We start from the raw sequence: 22,310 nt of genomic DNA, 5'->3' as shown, positions 1-22,310 counted from the left end.
TGGGGTGGGGTAAGGAGCAGAAAAGACCTTGATGCTGTGTAAGCACTGCTCAGCAACAACTAAAACAACCCTGTATTATCAACACTGTTTCCAGCACAAATCCAAAGCACAGCCCCATACTAGCTACCATGAATAAAATTAACTCTATCCCAGCCAAAATCAGGAAAAACAAATGAAGTTGGGTTAATACTAGAATACAATGCCACCTTGTAGGAAGTGTTGGTGTTATATAGCAAGTGGCATTCTTCTTTCTGAATGATTGCTCCTGGACTTCTGCTTGGTGTTATAAATATGCAGTGGATTGATACAGATATGTCACAGATTCCAATTGTACATTTAGTTTTTTGAAAGTTGTAAGAGAAGGAAAGTACATTCTACTGTTCTGATCAAATGCCTTTGACTTAAATCCTTTGATCACATACTTGTGTGGAGTCTACGGAAAGTTTAGTTTTATTACTGTGTTTAAGAATATTTAAGTCATATTTGCAACCATTAATTGCAAACATTAGAGATGATCCTTTGGTAGCCTGTAACAAATTGCCTCCTGATAGTACAACACAGGTGGAAGATCATTACTCAGATCAACTAGTGCATACTTTAATATCCTCCAAATTTATGTTATAAAATGCATGACATACTCATCAAAATAAAGACTGTCCTGCAAAATTTGGGACAGATGGCAGTGCAAGATGACATCTTTTCTAAATGTGTCAAAATATTCATTCAGTCAAGCAATATGATTGGTTGCACATTGTGAGTGCGTTATTAAAATAACAAAAGCAGTAAAATTCACTTGCATGAACACCTGCTGCTATAGTCACTTAAAATAAGTAAGCCAAAACATATAATTAAGTAATATAAATATAATTACTTTACTGACAACTAAGTTAACAGTGTAATGTAGCTATTGCAATGTTTAAAATGTTTTCAGTCAGTGAATTACACCTGTATTTAGATTTACCACGACTTCCTAAGTGACACTGAATGAAGTATCCTTCATACCATATAACAAAACACTATATAAGAACAAACAACAGGCCTACTGTTGTCTGCTAGATGATATCTTTAAATCGGATAGTATATATTCCTTTACCACTTGAAACTGGAGTGCAGAGAAGTGATTGATAAGCTCAATATCACAGGCAGAATTCAGATTTGAGAAAACAAAGCACTATCTGCTCTCTTCTGAGGATCTGACGCGGGGGCAGAAACAAACATCTAGAAAAGAAGACCTGAAGATTTTTTTTAAACTTTTTTTTTTTTTTCAGCATTTGAAAATCTCAAAGACTCAGCTTACAAAATCTAATATAACTCTTGTGGCTGGAGGTCTCCTCAAGGTATGAATATGATTTTTCTTTCAAATTATGGAAAGATTTTCCAGATCCCCTTATTTTGTTCTCTGCTTTGTTCTCAGAGAATTCAGCCAATCCCCACCTATTCTCAGTGCAGGGTCTCACACCCTGGACAATGTTAAGTGCTGTTATTAAACTGATCAAGGGGACATGCTGTGGAGTGAAACACAGCATATCTGTTGGAGGCCTGAGCACATATTTGCTACACTGCCCTCAGCCTGAAACTATACACAGGAAGTAAACCAGAGACCCTGTGTTGTAGTACTTAGCAATAACCGCAGGGCCCCCTCTTCAGTCCTCATACTTGACCATCAGTTAGCTTAGTGGTTAGCGAATTAAAATACAGACATCAAATAATTGGTCTGCTTACAAAAAAAAAGAAAAAAGAAAATCTCTTTAGAGATTGGGCAATGGGCAAAATGTCTACTTTGCTGGTTTTGTATGGGAGGAAGTGGTACAGGAACAAAATGCTTCATTGCTTGGAGTGCAATTATACTGTCAGCCCCATGAAAACGCAAATACGTGAATATGGTAACAACAGGCTGGTACTGTAGAAACTGCAGCTGCAAAGGGTTAACAAAGACTGCACTCGCTGTACATGATCATGGAGCAGAGAGATCGACAGCCTGTATTGTGTGATGTCCCTGAGCGCACACACACTCGTACACACACACAGGTACACCTTCACTCCTTCGTGTGCGCAGCGCCCACCTGTGCAGCCCCCCGGTCCCCAGCCCGGCTCCGCCAACGCCGCTTCGCGCGGGGATGCGACGCTCCTTCGCAGGGGGCTGTGGATGGAGATGCGGTTTCTGTAGCGATGGGGCCGGCTGCGGGGAGCCATTGGCTGCCGGCTTTGTGAATTTCATTCAGTTTGGTCCAATAGCGGGAGGAGAGCGCCTGGTACAGCCTGGACCTCTCCCCCCCTCCCCTCTCTCCTCTCTCCCCCCCCACCCCCCCCATCTCCCTCTCCCAGCTCTCCTTGCCTTGCAGATCAGTCTCTCCGCGGCTCGGTCTCTCTGCATAGGCAATCACAGCTCCTACTCGCAGACTCAACTCTCCCTCTTGCACTGATTGCAATGAATTTTCTGCCTGAATGTAGGTCGCTTACAACCGAGAACACGAGTTTCCTTCAAATCCAGTGTTGTTGTCTTTCTTGTTGTTATTTTTAATTTTTCCCCCCTTTCGTGGTCGTTGCATTCCTTTGGAGAAGCCAATCGCGTTGGATTCCAAAAAGGAGAGCAGGAACCGTGTGTGAATAATCCTGGCTGCATGATAGCCCGAGAGGATTTCCTGAAAGATTCTGGCTGTGTAAAAAAGACCCCTATGCTTCTGCAGCTATCCCAGTGTTAAGGTAGGAGTACCGGATTTGCAGTTTGAGTGTTCATTTTTTTTTTCTGTTGCTTTTTCTACCCCCCCTTTTTTTTTCGGCGAGGGTGGGAGAAAGAGGGAGAGGTGTTGCAGTTGGTACTCTGGCAAAGGGCGAGCAGTTTGCTGCAGTCGTCTGTGCTTTTACTTTCCCATCATGATAAAGCGATACTTTGTTTCTGACATTTCCACCATCATACGCGATCTCGTTGTCACATATCGATATTTATGCAAATTTATGTCTTTTTTACCCGCTTCGGTCTCGTCCCCTATATCCCCTTTGCACCATAATTTGTTTGGAGGCATTTTGCTGCAATCAGCTATTTGGAAAGGCTCTGGGGTTCTGTGTGAGATGTTTACAAAGTAGCTCTGCCTTACAGCCAAATAAACAGAAGAGTGTGGAGGAGAGGAGGAAAAAATATCTGCAGTATAGGCAGAGAGAGAAAGAGCAAAGCCACAGTTTCCTGCAAGCGCGGAGAGGGGCAGGAGCGCTACCTCATGCTCTGTGTGCGCCTGTGGTTTTCAGGGAAACACAAAACCAACACGTAGGTTTTTGGTTAACCACTTTCTTCGCCACCACCACAAGCACGAAAAAGCAAAAGGACGGGGACGGGCGGGGTGGGGGGGGGGGGAAGAGAACAAGGGAGGCGGCTGCTCAGAGAAAATCTTTGCTCTTCTTGGATTAAGCGGTTCACCCGCTTTCGCTTGAGCTATTCCGTGGTGGGTTTTCCTTCTTCCTTTTTTTTTTTTTTTAAATTTCCTTTTTCCCTTCTCCTTTCTTCTTTTTTATTCTTTCTTTCTTTCCTTTCCGGGCACGGGTAAAATGCCCGCTTTTGTGATGGGCATGGGCTTCCGCACGTGATGAGCGGGGACTGGCACTGGGAAGAGCCAGCGTGCGCGGAGCGGTGGCGGGGGGCGGGGGAAAAGAAAAGAAGGGAAAAAAAAAAGACAAGCACCACCGCCACCCGCCCCCACTCCCCCACTCCATCCCCAGCTCGGCAATAAATCGGCTTCTCTGCAAAGCTGAGGCTGGGGCGGGCGGCGTGGGGGCTGGCGGCGTGAGGAACCTCCGCGGCCGCCGCGATTTGCCCTTTCCCAGGGTAAAGGCCGATGGCAGTCCCGCACCGCCCCGGGGAGCAGGGGCGGCCCCACCGCGGCTGCCGTTCCGTCCGCCCACCTCCCCACACATCCCCGTGGATGCAGCCGCTGCGGGAGGGTGCGGGACGAGGGCAGCGGGAGCGGAGCGGGGCAGGTGTCCCGCCGTCGTGCCTGAAGCAGGGCTAAGAATAGATGGCGGCACGGTCGGGAAACTTGGCCGGTTCGGGTGCCCGGCGTGGGGGGAGCGAAGTTTGCGGGGGCCGCGGCGGCGGCAGGGGCGGGGCGCGGCCGCCAGGTGGCGGTGCGGGCCCTTCCAGCCGCTCCCGCCGCCTCCCGCGCCGCAGCGCCGCGCGCCCGCCGCGGGGCCGTCCCGCGCCCGCCCCGCGCCCGCCGCGGGAGAGCGGTGCTCCAGAGGGGAGCTTGGGCGGGGGTTGTCGGGATTGGGGCGGCGGGGAGAGCGAGGAGGTGGGAAAAGTTGCGGGAGTGGAGGCGGAGAATCGGCCAGCGGCAGAGCCCGTTGCGGAGGAGGCTCGGTGAGCCGGGAGGGACGGCGGCACCTGAGCTGCGGTACAGGGTGCCTGTGTTCAGCTGTCTGCGGCCACAGGCTTTTGCAGGTACTACCTGTCGTAGGGATGGCTGAAACGCACAGATATGTTTAGTTGTTTTGTATCTATAAACAAACCAGCACGAAAAAAAAACCCCAAAACCCCTCCCCCCCAAAACCCCCAAAAGACCTCTTGAGCCATGTTTGATAAGTGTTGAAAGCAAACCACGCTAAAATTCTAGTCTGATTTTGGTTTTAAATTGTTAATGTTGAGGGCGTACATCCATGTGTTGAGAAGTAGGTGATTAGAAAACAATTCTTAATTGGAGGAATTTGCGAGCAGTTAGACCAAAATGGAAATCAGTGATCTTTTTCTCCTCTAAAAAGAGAAGTGCAACTGCTAATATAGACATCTCATAAATGAAAGGGCAGTAGTCCATATTTTTTGGACGAAAATTAGGTTTATTAATTATTAAATGTAGAGCACTCTGTTAGCACTAAAGAAATAAACTGTCACCATAAGAAGTAATTATTTCCACTGGTTTTAATTCCTAGATTAAAGCATGGCTTTGCTTTTTAAAAGTGAACTGATTTCATGTGTCAAATGAACCCTGCATTTTATTTTCATTTTACTTAAAAATATGTATTTTGTATTCTGTCAATATCTTTGTAGGGTTCTATATAGGTAGCCCCTGTGTAGATGTGTATTAAGGTACCTCTTACTGAGTAGAGTTGCGTGCATTGTCTTATGAATCATATTCCAATGAATCATTAGTCTGAGAACATGAAAATGTCATAGTTTTTTGTTACTCAAAACAGCAGTGTTTATAGTTGTATGTAATTTTCTCAGAATAAGAGAAAAAGAAATTTGATTTCGACCTCATTTATAAAATCTTGAAAGTATTATTCCTTTGTGTGCAAATATATAGCTATTATTGCTTTCTCTCGCTTCTTAATTGATATGCCTGTGTATCGTATAGATCCAATTGTTGTTGGTGTGTTGTGTGGAAGTGCAACCTATTAAGTTGTACCAGATACTAAAACTGAAATTCAGTTTGACGTCCAAAATGTCTTGGTCCTCAAGAGGACCAAGCTAATTCAAAGCTAATTTGAATCCTTTTTTCCCCTTTTTTTAAATTGAATTTACTGGCCCTTAGTTTTGGTCCGTACTGGAATACATTTATATAGGTAAGACAATACATTTTCTTTCTTCTGTATTTCTGGAGGGAATGATCACTTGCCCACTATTATTTTAAAATGCAGTGCATACATATGCATACATGTAGACTGTAAACTCAAAAATTCCCAATTTTTTTTCTTGATCAGCAAAGCACAGTGATCAGTGTCATTTCTTTTAAAGGCATCACAATGCAAGCAAACAAAACCAAGCCTCATAGCACGAATGAAATAGTCCAACTGGATTAAATTAGGACAAGTGATAAAACTGGTAAGTTTATTGGAGATGCCGTGCTATCCTATATATTTTGTATTCTTACAAATGCTGTACCTTTTTAGCTGATCCTATGTTCTTGGGCAGATCATTCACCTGAAAATTTTTACATTTGATAAAAATGTCAATCTGAATAGTATCCTTCAGCTGAAGGCCTGTCATGTAGAGACGAAGGCAAGAGGCAGAAACTGAAGCTTTGTATTAAAGGTATCATATAGAAAAAAGAATTTGTGGTTTTTGGTTTTTTTTTTTAACAAAAGAGTGATTCAAGCAACGTTTACTGACTGCTACATAGAGGTTTGCACATTTGTTTTTGACAGGTTCTCAATACAGCCTCCTCTTGGCCTTTCAAACATGCATGCTGCTGTTTGATGGCTGAATCACATACTGTAAAGAACAGCTCCACCTGGATAGGACAGGAATAAGCATCATGCTCTAACCAGCATATAATTTAGTCATTCTGTCGCTTGAAGACTTGTCATTTGGATTCAAGATCTCTTCTGCATGAGTAAATTGGTTAGTTGTGTGCACTGGATTAAAGACATTCTTTAAAGAAATAAAAAAATCTAATAAAACATAAACACAAGCTGCACAAATCAATGTAAGTATCTCATGTCCAGCTGCAGCTATTCTCTGTCACAGTTCAACTCAGGTGCTCTCAAGAAATGTTTGTAAAGCATTTAAGCTGTGAGCCATTTCGATCCTCACACCTGACAGGGTTATGTACTCAACTCTGTCACTTTTTAATAGTTCTCCACTTTTCATTGTGTTTGTTTTAGTAGTCCCCAGATTGGATTTGAAAGAAAAATAAAAAAGCAACAATAAAAAAAACTCCAAACACAAAAAAGAAAAAACACCTTGCTGTCTTGTGGAGGAAAAACAAGTTTTATTTACAATACTTTTGGGAAATTTTTAGCAATGAGATAGGGCAGAATGGTAATAAACTGTTCTCAACTTCGAAATGGATGAAAGGGTAGAGAAGAAAAAATTGAAAGATAGGATTTATAGACAGTTTGCAGTGGTTGAATTTAACAGGTAGGAAATTATTCTGGAGATGTTACTGGCAAGTTCATCCCTTTTTAACCCATGTAAACTCATGGGGATGAATTTTGACATTAGAAATAAGCTGTATATGAGAAAAGGTTACTTTATGTATAGCTCACATGAGGGGCTGATGAGAAGCAGCCCTTGTAGAACACTGGCTTATCCTGTGAGATCTGCAGTGGGGCTTTACCAGCGTCATGGTTAGTTCAAACCGAATGCATTACCACATGCTGGAACGATCCCTAGCTAGGAATGCTCAGATTTGTACTGTAATAATCTAAAAATAAATTGTAGTCACTGATGTCACAATGTATGATTCTTTCTTTCGTCTGTCTTCTGTGCTGAGCCCACACACTACTCAGTGTCAAAGGACGTATTTCAGAAAGTGTATGCCACTGACTAGCTTCAGTAGAGGGTTGGTTAGGATTTTCCACGCTTGTCTGTCTTCTGTTATTTCTGTACTAACTGAGATTTGCAACTTGATGGGGAGGCTGAACTTTTCAATAGAGGTAAGCTTTGAAAATGAATGGTGCTCTTACTAATTCTGCAGTGACTGTTATGATTTCGTAGATAAGATGAATATAAAGACAAATTTGTATTTACTTGGGTATGAATTTATTTTATAAATAAAAATACTTTTGAGATTTATTTACATAGAACATTAAGACTAAGCCACTTCACTATTATACCATAATAGATGACAGATGCAATAGCAGTGGCATGTTTTGATGTTAGCAAACTTCCATCTAGCAGTATTTTTCAGATTTGCATCTGTTGAACACAGTAGACAAGAACAGATAGCCTACTGCTTCTCCGTGCAGATGAGTTCAGAGGGAAGACCTTTCCTTTGTCCTCCAAGTGGAGGTAGTCATTGCCAATTAGAAGAGGTCTAGGACAGCCAGCAATGGAAGAGGACAATCATGAATAGGATTTGTGTCCCAAATTGTTAATTGAAGTGGTCTAATGGCTTGATTATTTTGAAAATGTCTGTTACTGTAGTGTTCCGATGGGCTACAGGCCCAGTGCAGATCTGGAAGGAACAGATTTTTCAAGCTCTGTGTATTGCTGTCAAGTTTATAGTGTTTCGAGAACTGACCAGCCATCTTGGTCAGTGCCATCATGTGGTGGTCTTGTGATATTGTTGCCAGACGTATCTGGGTTAGTGATCAAGCTTCTTGATGTTTTAATATCAGTTTGGACCCTTAGTGAAAGGATACTCAGTTTAATGCCAACAAGTCCTTCCAAACACACTTTTTAGAGAAATACTATAGAGAGGGCTCAAATAAATTAGTTATATTTTCTGTAATAGGATGTCTTTTACACTTTTGAACTCTGGAGGAAAGTAAGTGGACAGACTTCAGTAACTCTTCTGTTTGGTGAGTTTTTTTGCTTCAAAACAGATTTTGCAATAATCACCTCCAAATATCTATTTGTTCTATTCCAATAAACAAATACTACATTATATGTCACACTTTTGACTTCTGATATATAAAAGCCCTACTTCATATCTATCCAAATGTAATAAAACAGGGACAAAGCTGATAGCCTCTTTTGAAATAGAGAATTTGGAATGGAATCAGATTCTTAGTGTTTATTTCTATACCTTCATTTTGTACTGACTTTTGTAGTACTGATTTTAGACTTAATTTTTAAGTTTTGTATAAATCTTATGCTTGAAAGTAGATGTGCTGGACAGTTTTTCTTCTGTCAAATAAAAGATTTTTGCAAGCACTGCACAGAACTCTGCAATTAAAAAGAGCAGGGAATTACTCAAAATTTATCAATGGTTTAATTACCAAGACACACATCTAAAAATTCTTTCTCTGAAAATAGATAGCTTTTTTTATTCTCTCTTTCTCTTTATTTGCTTACTTTACTCCAACAATCTATATCCCTTGTCCATGAAATACCTCTTTTGAGCACTTGGTCCTATACGGAACCAATTCCTTGGAAATGATATAAGAAATATTATGCTTTGAGATATGATTCTTTGTTTTATGATCTACTGTGAGTGTTTTCCAGATCTGTCTTCTCAAATGAACAAAATTAGTATATTGTTCATATAGGATACTATATAAACCATATGTTGTCTAATGTACAATACATTTTTGCTCATTTTCTTATTGGATGTAGCATAAACCATTCATACTTGGGTAATAGGATGTAGGTAAACAGACCATTGACAGACTATTGTTGTGCGATCAGGTCTTCTTGGATTCAATGCGAAGATTCCTGTTAATTTCAAAAGGCTTTTGGTCAGATCCTATGAGTAAGCAGTATTTGGATAAAATTGTATGGGGTATTTGCATAGAGCTGGCAATGTCATACACAGAGCTTAAATGTCTCCTCCCAACTTCCCATTAAGTTTTGCTAATGAAATTGCCTTCAAACCTGTATTTCATGGGATGTCTTAAGCAAAGAGCAAAGAAAGACCACAGCAACAACTACAGGAAGCAGCTGGGGAGTTATTGCTGTATGAAATGTACCTTTCACCCAAACTTCAGTGCAGATGGTTCAATGAAGCACTTCAGGACAACATTCATTAGTGTTCCTTCCCAGTCAGGTACATAGTGACTGATTTATTTGCTGTAGTCTCCCAAGCCAAATGTATCTCTATCACTGATGTAATTACTATTAGGTCTGCCTACTGCATGTTATATCATATGCATGAAAGTAAAGGTAAGTACTCAGTATACAATGGTGTGAGGGGAAGTAGAACTTTCTGCAAATTATGCACAGCTGGACAGATGAGCTGTGGTGCCTGAGGCTGTGAATTTGTATTAACACAGCCAGCAGTAGGTCTGCTGCTTGAATTAGAAATGTTCGGTGTGTGTAGTTTCCAAATGTGCAGGTGGTGAATTTGGGGACAGATGATGTAGATCCAGTAGTTTTGACAGATTAAATAATAGCAGTTGGCATAACTGGAAATTAATCGTGGAGCTAGAGGAGATCTCCTTAGGGAAGAGCTAGCATATTAATTTCATGCTCATTGTCATAGTATTTTGCTTTGGTTCAGCTGCACAAGTTATAGTGCAGGATAGGTGGACTTACTGCTTTGATCTAAATAATTTAACAGTTGTTAAGAAAATACATTACCTTGTTTAAACTTACATTTGTTATGTCTTTTTCTCAAGACCTTGTAGGTAAAACTGTGTTTGAGTTAGAGTTTTTAAAGATAAATGCTTCTTGTTTATTTTGGTTTGATATCATCTTTACATGTAGATGTTACAGATACAGTGCCTTAGTAATATGATAATGCAGGCCAGCTGGCACTTTTATTAAAGAAAAAAAAAAGCAAACTAGAAAAGCCAGTAAGATTTTTATACTGTTGGATATGAAAGGGATGGCTGCATTGATTTATCTGCCCTGATTTGGTACAGAGGTGCGACATTACTGAAATTCAGGGGGTTAATGGTGCACTTAGCATGTGCCATTTCTCTTACATGGAGTTGTTAAAGTCATGGAGAGGCATGCAAGAACAAGGAAAAGTAGTTCTTCACTAGAAGAGCTGGTCCATCCTCTTTTGTGCTATTGTGTAGCAAATGTATATTAACCTTCTAATATTCAATTAACCTGGTATTTTCCTTTCCCTGTTGGCTTTGGAAATATGATATTCCAGTTAATTGTCCTCCTACCCAAATCTGTCTTGTCTATAAAAGTTTTAGCTTGAGAAAACTGACATTAGAGCATGTAGTTAGGATCTTTAATTTTTTCTATTTCTTCTTTTTGCACAAGAGGGTTTTTTTTGTTTGCTTGTCTGTTTTTTCTTTTTCTGCAACTTTGTAATTTGTGTTAGCATCTCAGAGCCTATGAAATGTTTTCCATTTATACCTCAATAAAGGTGTAATACTGGTCAATATGGTGACCATGGCTTCAATAGCTGAAGTAAAAACATTATCTCGTGGGCGATTTGCATTAGCCGTTCTGTTATGCTGAATTTGAGTATCTTTTTGTGAAGGACTTCTTGTTCTGGCAATTCAAATTATATTAGCAATGTAGAAGTTACATTAGTAATGCCGTAGAAAGGACAGGAGATGGGAGCATTTGTAATAGTGGCAGTATGTTGAATTCTCTTAGCTATCAGCTAGGTAAGATTGGAAAGCTAAAAAAGTCTTGCATTTTGTATATGAGTTAATGATCACTGCATAATAACACTTCATAGAAATATCCTTCTCTAGTAGATTTCAGTTTTTGTTTGGCCCTAAAGGGTGACCATTTGGTTAGCCTTGATACTTCACTGCTTTCTGAAACCAGTTAGAGCTGGTTTATTAAAGAGGAACCAAAATGTGTAAAGTCGGAGAAGATACTGGGGGAGCCTGAGACATCAATAAGGATGATGGAGAGATGGTGCAGTCTCATTTTGGAAGAGAAAATGAATGAGTTTCTTAACAGTAGTGATAGCATTTGTAAGACAGCTTCTACCTCTGAAGGCCCGAAAACTAAGCACTAAGCTTATTTATGTCTAAGATGAGGAGACTGCATATTCTAGTTCTTACCTTTTGCTCTGTGCAAGATGAGGATGCTTCCTAAATGACCCAACCCCTCCCTCTCTTACTGATCATCCCTGACTTGGTGGGGCATTTTCTTTCTCTTCTTGTTGCCTCAAGAGTCCCATCATAGTCCGTCTGCAGTAACAGAATGAGTTCCAGACAGATGACCAGTTTCAAAGGAAAGTTAATATGATTAACTTTCATAGAAAAAGAATGTTATAACGCACAGAGATAGCAGACATACAAGAGCATAGAGAGTGTAGTACTAAGAGGACTGGCGGTTCAAATACTATATTCTGGAGAACTTATGGTAGCAGGATATGAGTCAAGGCAAATTTACAAGAGGAGGTGATGGTTTTGGGCATGAGGGTATGGTTTAGTCTGAGGGGGTGCAATTTAGTAGAAGTTATGGGTCAAGGAAAAAGTATGATTCTTCGTATCATCATCACTCTGTAGGAATCTAGATTGTGTGCTTTGAAATAAAGTCTGTTTTCTTCTGAATAATATTTTAAAATATTTTTGTCCAAATAAAGTATTTACTGAAGTAAAGCCATTGCTTTTTAAGGAAACCTTATCCAATGGTATCATCACTGAATATATTTCTATTGAGGAACTCTTGTTTGTTTGTTTTTATACTGTTTTCCCTACAAATCATAATGAATCATATTTTTTGTTTCATTTCAAATACATGGCTTTTTTGGGTGTTGGAGTTTTTGTTTGCTTTTCCATTTTTAGTGTTGTTTGTTTGTTTGTGTGCTTTTGTTTGTTTGTTTTCCCCACATGGCAAATTTTACTATTAATCTGCAGTTCTTCAGAGAAACTATTCTTGTAGTGAAGTGCGTGTAGAATGTGGAGAAATTTACCTGGGATTATATAAAGGCAGGCTTAACAAACTATGTGGGTTTTAATGGTTCTGTCACTGGTACATGGGGGGAGAGGGGAAGAAAATTAGAGTAAAATGGATCTTCATCCTACTCATATACATCACTCAAAAGATATTAATGTAATAGTTGATAAAAAGTGTGCATTTGCCGCTGTACCATTACTTCACATCTAAGTTATATTCCGTAGTTCCAAAACTTTTCTCTGATCACTTTTTAAAGCAAAATAGAATTGGTTTACTCTACTTAGCTCGAAATAGTAGATGTTTGGTAAGAAATAAAGCACCTAGAAGAAAACAATTTTTTCTCAGAGGATGCAGGGTACCAGCCATTTATGTTCTTAATAAACAACCTTCCCCTATATATATAAATGGACATTATGTATACAACACCAGTTTCAAGAGCAATTTTTCTTCCCTTTCTGTGATCTGCATATTTAAAAGATTATAAGCGTGACTAAGATCTCATTACTGTTTTTGCATTGGTTTATACCATTTTCTTCAGTGACACTATGCCTAATAACTGAGTGTCTGGAAGTATTTAGTGCTTAAAAAAAAAGATAGTCAGGTTCCAGGGTTTTCCCCCTCCTTTTGCAGCTAAAATCTCATCATTTAATGTATTCGTTTGGCAGAGAATCTCCTTTCAGCTAAGAAGAACTTGTTCTCTGTGGAGTAAATCGTTTACCTACCAGCTATATATGTTTGCCCTAGTGAATGTGAGTGAAATGGTCCATCACAAATTCATGTAACTGCATTAACCTTCTTGACACTGTCACTCTGAAAAGTTAAGACAAGGATAGAGGTGAATGACAGGAGGTGGTGAAAATGGGATTCTTGAACATGGCACACATTTTAGTATGTGTAAATAGGCTTAGAACTTAAATGATTTTTAGAGATAAATTTATATTTTAAGTTTATTTGTCCCCTTAAGATGATTCTTGCTATACAGGATTATATTTTATCAGAATTTGAAGTCAAGTGGAAATGTTTTAATTCCTAATCCATGGTAATTTCTAGTATGTGCTCAGACTTTTTGTTTAGACAGATAGAAGTTTCATGTACAGAAGGAAGAAAAATGAAATGGAGGGAAAAAAAACCCTCAATTACAACATTATTACTTTACAGCAATTTCTTTTTCTGCTCTGACATGCACTGGGATTCATTATTTATAGTACATACTTTTTATAAATAAATAAGCATTGCATTTTATGTAACAGGATATCTCAGCCCAGAACTATTTTTGTAGAGGAGATTGACAAAAAGTTTGGCTGAAGAATTCAAATTTTTTAGAACAATATTTTGCCTTTATTTCCAAAAACATAAACATTATTCCACAAAAGAAAAAAAAAAGAAAAAAGAGAATACATTAGAGGAAGATGAAGAATCTAGACTTTGTCTAGACTGTTACATGCTTTCCAGACTCCTTCATATATCTTTGAGAATAGATTTTTTGGGGGAGGGAGGACAAGAACAAAGGAATGAATTTATTTTTTGTTTCTTTCTTTTTCCTTTGTTCAGTTTTTATTGTCTAATGTCCTGTAGAAGGCAAAATGGTTTTCAGATATCTAGACTGAGAAAACTGCAAACCTGCAACACCACTCAATCCTGCTTCAGAAATGCACAAAATGACCACTTTGGGAAGGATAGGAGAAAGCAAGAATGTGAGCCTAGCCCAAGTACAGCATCAGGATATAGCTTCAACACTCAGACTAGGAAATGCTTCCGGGTTCTCTGATCTGGATGTAACTAAAGTCAGACCAGTAGTCACTCTGACCTATCCACCAAGATCACGAAGGTAGTAAGTTGACTGAGTGTGATGACATGGCACATACAGGACAACTAGGGGATCAGGCATGTGGATGTAGTCTGCCTGGACTTCAGCAAAGCCTTCGATACTGTTTTTTGCATCATTTTCCTGGAGGAGCTGGCAGCCTATGGCTTGGACAGGTGTGCTCTTCTCTGGGTTAAGAACTGCCTGGGTACTTGGGATCAGTCCTATTTCATATTTTTATTGATGATCTCCACAAGGGCAAGTTTGCAGAGGACAGCAGGTTGTGTGGGAGTATTGATCTGCTGTAGGGTAGGAAGGCTCTGCAGAGGGATCGGGACAGGATTGGATTGATGGTCTGAGATCAACTGTATGAAGATGGATAAGGCCAAGTGTCGGGTCCTGCATTTCAGTCATAACACCCCCATGCAGCACTACAGGCTTGGGAAAGAGTGTCTGGAAAGTGGCCCAGCAGAAAAGGAGCTGGGGGTGCTGGTTGACAGCCAGCTGGACAGCAGTGTGCCCAGGTGGCCAAAGAATGCCAATGGCATCCTGGCTTGTATCAGAAATAGTGTGGCCAGCAGGACCAGGGAAATGATCATCCCCCTGTACTCGGCATTGGTGAGGCCACACCTTGAATACTGTGTTCAGTTTTGTAGTCCCCTCACTTCAAGAAAGACATTGAGGTGCTGGGGCGAGTCCAGAGAAGGGCAATGAAGCTGGCAAAGGGTTTAAAGAGTAAGTCCTGTGAGGAGTAGCTGAGGGAGCTGGGATTCTTTAGCCTGGAGAGAAGGAAGGCTCAGGGGTGACCTTATTACTCTCTACAACTACCTGAAAGAAGATTGTAGCGAGGTGGGGGTTGGCCTCTTCTCTCAGGCAACGAGTGATAGGACAAGAGGACACAGCCTCAAACTGCACCAGAAGAGGGTCAGGTGGACATCAGGAAGAAATGCTTAACTGAAAGGGTGGTTAAGCATTGGAATGGGCTGGAAGGAATTGGAATCCCGGGGAAGGGATGGATTTACCATCCCTAGAACTGTTGAAGAAACAACTAGACTTGGAACTTAGTTGACATGGCGATGTTTGGTCAAATGATATTGGACATCTTTTCCAATCTTAATGATTCTGTGATTTTATGATTCTATGACTTCATTTCTTTTCTTTTTTCCCTGGTATGGCAGCCTAGAGACATAGAAAAGAATTTTCATTCTAGGTTTTCATAAATATTTTTACACAAAGAGCATTGGTTGTTTAAGTTATTGATGCTATAAGTCTTGATTGAAGCATGGTAATTTTTGGGTTCAAATGTTGCACATTGGTTATTAAAATTTATTATTGGACAATATTTACTAAGTATTAAAATGTTTATTATTTCTTTTTTTGCTATGTACTACATTTTGTGTTTCTCTGTTGTAAACTAAACTCCACAAAACAAAAGACCAGGAAAGCTGAAGCTGATGCAGAAGGATGGGCAAAAGAGGGACCGTTCTCTGTAGTTGTAGTTTTTTCCACAAGTACCTGCCATACAAAACCTTTGGATTTTACAGTTGCAAGACTGTGATCATAACAACACAAGACCCAGAGTTTGAGAACATCAAGGGAAGAAGAAAAAATATGTTATGGAGGCTCTGGAAAACACTGCCTCAACAGCTTAGGGGAAAACTTAAGGAGCTGTGAATTGCAGAGCCTTGGCATTAGTAAGGCTGAGATATTAGTAAACTCAAGGCAAAACATGCCTTAAGAGCATTCATGAATGAAAAATTCCTATTAGATCACTTAAACTTAACATTAGAGATACAAAAATCAGGGTCATGTAGACATAACATAGAACTTTTGCCTGAATACTTCTTTTTTCTCAAAAAGAGAGAGTATAGAGAATTCCAAGGGTCTTTTTGTTTGTTTTTGGCTTGCTCTAGGTAAAGACATAATATATCCATAGAATACCTTTATTTTTAAACTATATAGTGATATTTTAAGGCAAAACCCCAGAATTTACTTTATGTTTTGCTATATTCATATACATAGAATCAGTACTTTTTTGTACACTGTTTGAAACTACGAGGTGACTTTGTATCCCCTTATAACTTCAGTTATTTCATAATGGATGCTTTGGAAGGAAGGGTGTCCTCTCTTCCTAAGACTGAATCATTTATCAAACAGTAATTGCCATGGTACATTTAGATGCACTATGACTTTGTAAATCATCACAAGAATTGCCCAACATCTACATTACCCAGTGCCTCAAGGTATTCCAAAATACAAAATCTAGCCACAGGCATTAACAACACATACAGTTACTGCTGTCATATTTTGGTGCTGTTCCCAGAAATGCCACATTCAGAAGACTGTACTTTGAGGAATGATGCTGCATAATCAGATGGCTAAATTCATCAGAAGCTGAGGTACCACAATAGGGAGTACAGTGTTATACTTGATGATCTTGGCTTTTGTAGTGGCAAACAGCAATGCCCACAGAATTTCTTGATCTGGTTACTGACTAATTCGGTCTTTCAAACTATTCCTAACACTGGCAGATTTTTTTCATCAGATTTTTAAGCCTAGCCTCAGTTTTCTTTCCTGAGAGAGCTATGCATTGGAAGAATGCAAAAGTTTCTTAATAACCCAAGTAACTACTTGAGACCATGAGATCAGTTATTCAGTGGCTGGATGTCTCAGATTAATTATTCTTAGAGGTTGGCTGATGCAAACTGAAGAACCTGAGAAATCGTGACTCTGTTGATTCTGAACTGTTCTGATATAATAACTATGAATGAATAAAAAAGGAACCACAAACCCTCTTCTTCATTTTACAATATGCCTAACTCATTAGCAGTTGATGAAAGATCCTTACAGGGCTGCTACTCTGTTTCCCACTGTGAATTGTATATGTATTCAGTAAGGCCATGTTGAAAAATTTTTGTCAACTGCCTATTGCACATATTGCACAGGAGAATGCATTTTATTTTTAGGTCTATGTATTTTAGATAATCAGTTCATGCTGAGCTATATGACAAAAATTTCACGCTTCTTTTTTTCTACACCTGATTCAGTGAAGATGACTTTGGTGTGAGGCACCAACAGCCTCTGGATTTCAGTGATTTCCCTACTAGTAAATGAGTATCCCTCTCTCAAAGATGCCTCTGTCAGATCAGTGAGGACTCTATCTGTCTGCCAGTGCCTTTTACTTCCTATATCAGGTCTTTACACTACTAGTTTAGCTCAGATGCCACTGAAAATCATAGTTCTGAATCTCTTGGAAATGCAGTCTGTTTTGGCTGTAGCTATGACAAAATGTAACAAAAATTAATATTTGTTACTCATCCTTCAGTCTAGATATTTTCAGGTGCTGACCAGATTAACTGATGTCTAGTGCAAGTATTGAAAGTATATGCTGACTTCCTTGAGTACCCTGTGGGTTGGTTCACCTTGCATACCAGAGATCTGCTTTTAAACTGTAGACAGGTGTGTGCAAACTAATTATTCTAGGCTCTCAGTGCAATTTATGGGAATAATTAAGAATTTTGTGATGAAATTGACCCTTTTAAGGTTTTCTTCAGCATGAGATTAAGCACGTGTGATTAAGGAATAAATGAATTTGACCACGTGAAACTTGATCTTGGTCAGTTTACATTGTTCCACAGACTATATGCTATTGGCTTTCCTGTTGTTCTAAGGCCTCGTCTAAGATACTCATGTAATTTCTGAAGCAGAGGTCCCTTACAATTGCACTTTATTGTTATTTTTGTTTATATAAAGTTACAGGTTTCCTTTTAAGATATAGAACTTCTCTTTTCGTGGCCTACAGTTCCTGACGTTTGATCATTTGTATCATTTTCAAACGCATTTTCTTCATGAAGTTGTGGGATTGTTGGATGTCTAGTATGCTTGAATGCCATTGATAGTGTTGCCTAAAAGACTCAGGGAGAAAAAATCTAGGGCAAATTAAGTGGGAGGTAAGATAAGGGAAGGTTTTAATGAAGCCTCTCAGGCTCTGGGAATACAAACCACGTGCGCGGTGCCGACCCAGGTGTTACAGTTTTTATAATGATGTCCATCCAATCCCTGTTCATCCACCCCCTGGCCTTTGCGCCGTTCCCCTCCCCCTCCCCCCCCCCGCCCCTCAGGAATTGAGTCTGGGGGAGTTTTGGGACCCCCTCTTCCTCACCTTCATCTTCTTTGGAGCACATACAGTCCTTGGAGGCTTTCCGAAATTCTGGGTTTGAAGGTTGCTTTGCCTGGGTGATATCTTGTTGTCCAGGCCAGGGTGCAGATGTTCTTAAACAGAATGAAGGCCTACCTTGAAAGAGAGACTAAATACACTAATGGAATTTAGGGGGAATTGATATGGAATGGGGTGATAGGGTTGGGTGTGTAAACTACTGTGCTAAGGGTAAGGGATATAATACAGCTACTTCTAAAATCTACAAAAATTAAAAAATAAAAAAACCTCTAAGGCAACAATAGTCCAGTATCTAGCCTTAATTTGAGGTTATTGTACATATCAGAGGCTTTAATCATCAGACTGTAGTCCTTTTTGAACTTTGGCATGCTGGCAGGTTTCTCATAGTTTGTTGTGGGTTAGTGGTGTCAAGAAATTTCATTCTTCTATGCAACATTCAGTGATTTTAGTCATACGTAAAAAATAGAAACTACCCAGTTACGATGTATGCAGATCATGATATATGAAAGAAAGAGAGTATTTTATATGCTGGTTACCTCCAAGTACATTCATATAAGACATCCTTTTGAAAAATGTGTGGAGGAGTTGTATAGGATTTTCAATTATTCTGAATTTAAAAGCGGTGAAAAAAGTATAATTGGCATAGCATCAATTTGAAATAATTATAACAGATATGTTTTACTGTGGCTGAGTTTAAGGACTCAGACTATCATCTCCTATTCCTTTGCAAGTTTTGATAAGCAGAAAAACAGTTGAGATGTGGCTGAATTTTTTGAGGTTGGCAAAATGCAATAGAATAGTTAGAGGACTAAGTTCACAATATAATCACTGGAAATTTCATAAATATTTCAGAAAGAAAATCTCCACGAGTTGCCTGTTTAAATGTATTTAACTCAGGACATAAAATTTAAACTCCCAAATGCAGCAATAAAAACATGAGTTTTCACTTCTAGCCAATACTGAACATTCTAAATCCCTGCTCTTTTTGACATTATCAATTAATTGCGATATAAGAATTTGGAAGCAGAAGACTAGCTTTATTATTTATAATAATAGGTGAGCACTCCAATTAATGACAAATAATTCTGTTTAAAAATTTTACTGAAGAGTACCAAAGAAGGGAATAGAATTCAGCAGCAGCTGTTTATATTTCTCACAGAAAAAGTGTTAAAGGATTAGATGTAGATGAATTATTTTTAATTGAAACTCATGTTTAAAAATATTTTTCAAATAAAAAAAATTCAAAGTTCTAAAAAAATGTCATTTGTGCAAATATATATATATGTACATGAATTTTTCAGCTCATTTCAATGTTTGGTGGGTTTTATTGTCAAACAAAACATTGCATGCATCCACTTGATAATCTTGAATGGCTTTTATATGTACAGCTTTTTTTTTTTCAGGAGTGATTTAAAAAAACCCACAAATGCAAACTCAAATTCTTAAAAAGAAAAACAAGACCATCTGGAGTGGTTCTTTTACTGTGAGCAACTGTCACTTGAATACCAGCTATGAGAGGTTTGTTTTTGTGAGGGCATACATTGCAGTTGGATCCCTGAGTGAAACAGTAGCATTTTTTTGTGCACTGATAATAAGATAGTGATAATCTCTGTTCACATCTTTGGAAGTGATTACATGGCAAGAATCTAATTTCAAAAGCATATGAGCTGTGTTTTCTACAGAGAGAATTTTTTCTTGATATCTCAAGTTAATTTTCAACTTCTGAGAATAAAAAAAAATAAAGCCCTCCCCTAAATAATGCAAAGTTAAGAGCTGTATTTAAAAGCTCTGGTAAAAGTTAAGAGCTGTATTTAAAAACAACAGCAAAACCAATAAACATTTGCCTTGATGTCCTGTTGTTTATTGAGGAGATCTAGTAATTGAATTTTTAACTAAAACCAGATGATGATACAACAGAGGCATTTATCACTTAACCATCTATGAATCTCAATTGCATCTTAGACATATGAACAGAAAAAAAAAGAATGAAAAAGAACTGTAAACTGCAGTGCTTTTAAGTGTTTAAGATTATGTATTAGTGGAAGATTTAGTTTATTTGTAGAAACTTCAAATTGTTACTTTCATGCAGAATACCTTTGTTAGCATACTTACCTATGTTGGGAAAAATTTCTACAGATAGGGAATTACTTTTCGAAAAATAACGTAACATTTGGAGTTCTTGGTGCTTGAGAAAGACAAGGATTTTATGGCTGCAGAGATTTGTCACCAGAGGGGTCTTTTGAACTCGCAGTTTTTCAAAACTTTTGAAAATCAGGCTGCAATCAAGCTTACACTTTATCATTATCCTCCATATTAATATTGACCACACGTGTCTGTTTCAGAAGTGTGTATGTAGTCAGAGGTGTATTTCTACAAATATTTTGCAGCACCGTGGAAACAATTCCAAGTTACTGGACTGAGTACACACATCCTCACAGTGACACAACAGTGCTGTTCAGCTCTCCAGATGATGGGCACTCTGCTCAGGCAGAAAGTACTCTGACATTCAGCTTCTGGGACCCGAACTGTGGTCTTTGAAGAGCATTACAATGCAGTTTTGTACCGCTTTGGTCAGCGTTAGCTTTGTTTCTCTGTATAACTCAGGGTATATCATCAGTTCTTGGAGTTTTTTGAGGTAGAATTTGTCTTGTGGCTTGCAAAGTGGCAGCAGTTTTGCTTTTGTGGAAGAGACTTCTAAAATATATTTCCTTTTAATGCTCTACACAACCATGCTCCTGGGTATGATTTATAATTTCCCAGTAGCAGCTATCAGCTACCTGTCACAATTTCGTCCTAAAATTATGTGTCCAATAGACTACAGTCAAGTATGAGACAGCAAATGTGAGACATGGATATGTGGACTGACTTCTGCAGTTTACTGATCTCATGAGAACTTTAATTCACTTCAAAGGGCTCTGGATCAATCTCTTAGTTTCTACTCAAAGCAACTGTAGACTTTCTTCAATTTTTGGAACTGAAATACTAAAAGGCCAGCATATTTGTAGCTGATTCACTGATGAATATATTTATTCTTCCAAGGAACAGCAGGGCAGAGAAAAGCAATTGGCTTCTCAACCAGATAAATGGAAAGAGAGTGGAGATATTGGACTCATGGCAATCATAAATTTGTTTTTGTTATGACCTGTAATCAACAGCATATGATATAACCTATTGCTATTGCAGGCAGGAGATCTAAAGATGACTGACAGCCTAGAGCAAGCAAGGTCTAGCCAAAAACAGAATGTTCTAAATGCAGAACAATGGCTTTATATATAGCACTACAGTGAGAGAAATCTTTTCATTTCTGCTTCTGATGGGAGACAAGAGAGGATTTATTTGACTTTCGGGAAGCTTTAGAATCTTCAGCAAATATTCCAAGACACTGGAAACATTTTAGGCAACTTACTCAGTTCATGCAATGGAGTTTAAATAAATTTACCAATATATTGATTTCCTGCCCTGAGGAAATGTAAGGGCTTTTATTATCACTGTGTTTTTTATTTGCTTGTTCAATTAATTATTGTACACTGTCCAATGCTAATTTTGGAGAGTTCTAAATCTAATAGATTCAGTTAGTACATGGAGTGGTTGATTAGCTGATGATTGAGATAATCCATTGCCAAGGGTTAATGCTTCTCTTGTGGGTGTTCCAGGGATCTATCATCACTCTTAACCTTTATCTAACATTTGCTGCATGGTTCATTCAGCACCAGTGATTAAGTTGTAATTTAACTTTCTGCATTTGACTCAAGTCTTAGTAGAAGCATTAAACAAAATGCATTTATTGCACACATATCTTTTGAATGTGTTAAACTCAATCAAAAGGATTTAGGTCCACATTCTCACCTGTAATATATGGTTTGACTTTGTTTTTCTGTTAATTTTTTCCCATGGTCTTCACAGAATATTGTAAGTTGCAGGAAAAGAAAAGGAAACCAAAACTCGTACAATGCCAAGTACATTGACCACACCTTCAGCAAAACATCTAAAGTCAAATTTCAAGACTCAATATGGCCTGTTGCCACTTGAGCTATAGGACTTCACACTGTTTAGCTGACAGTAGAATAATGTGGTAGTGAAGAGGGAGGTTGTGCTGCAGCTGACAAGTCCCAGTTTTAGAGGTAACTTAGTTTAGTTTT

General features: G+C 38.9%; 1 protein-coding gene across 2 annotated transcripts in view; it reads left to right on the top strand.

The window, feature by feature from the left end:
• The first annotated feature begins 2,304 nt into the window (after positions 1-2,304).
• Positions 2,305-22,310, top strand: part of NLGN4X (neuroligin 4 X-linked) — a 184,092-nt gene continuing 164,086 nt past the window's right edge. For both annotated transcript variants that reach the window (XM_027675120.1, XM_027675121.1), the window contains exon 1: positions 2,305-2,703. The gene's annotated coding sequence lies outside the window, so the exon portion shown is untranslated. The remainder of the gene's footprint in view (positions 2,704-22,310) is intronic.

This window comes from Neopelma chrysocephalum, unplaced genomic scaffold (assembly GCF_003984885.1).
Source record: "Neopelma chrysocephalum unplaced genomic scaffold, ASM398488v2 Primary Assembly neopelma1_25, whole genome shotgun sequence".
In the NCBI taxonomy this organism is placed as follows: Eukaryota; Metazoa; Chordata; class Aves; order Passeriformes; family Pipridae; genus Neopelma; species Neopelma chrysocephalum.
This window is presented reverse-complemented; position numbering and strand designations above follow the sequence as displayed.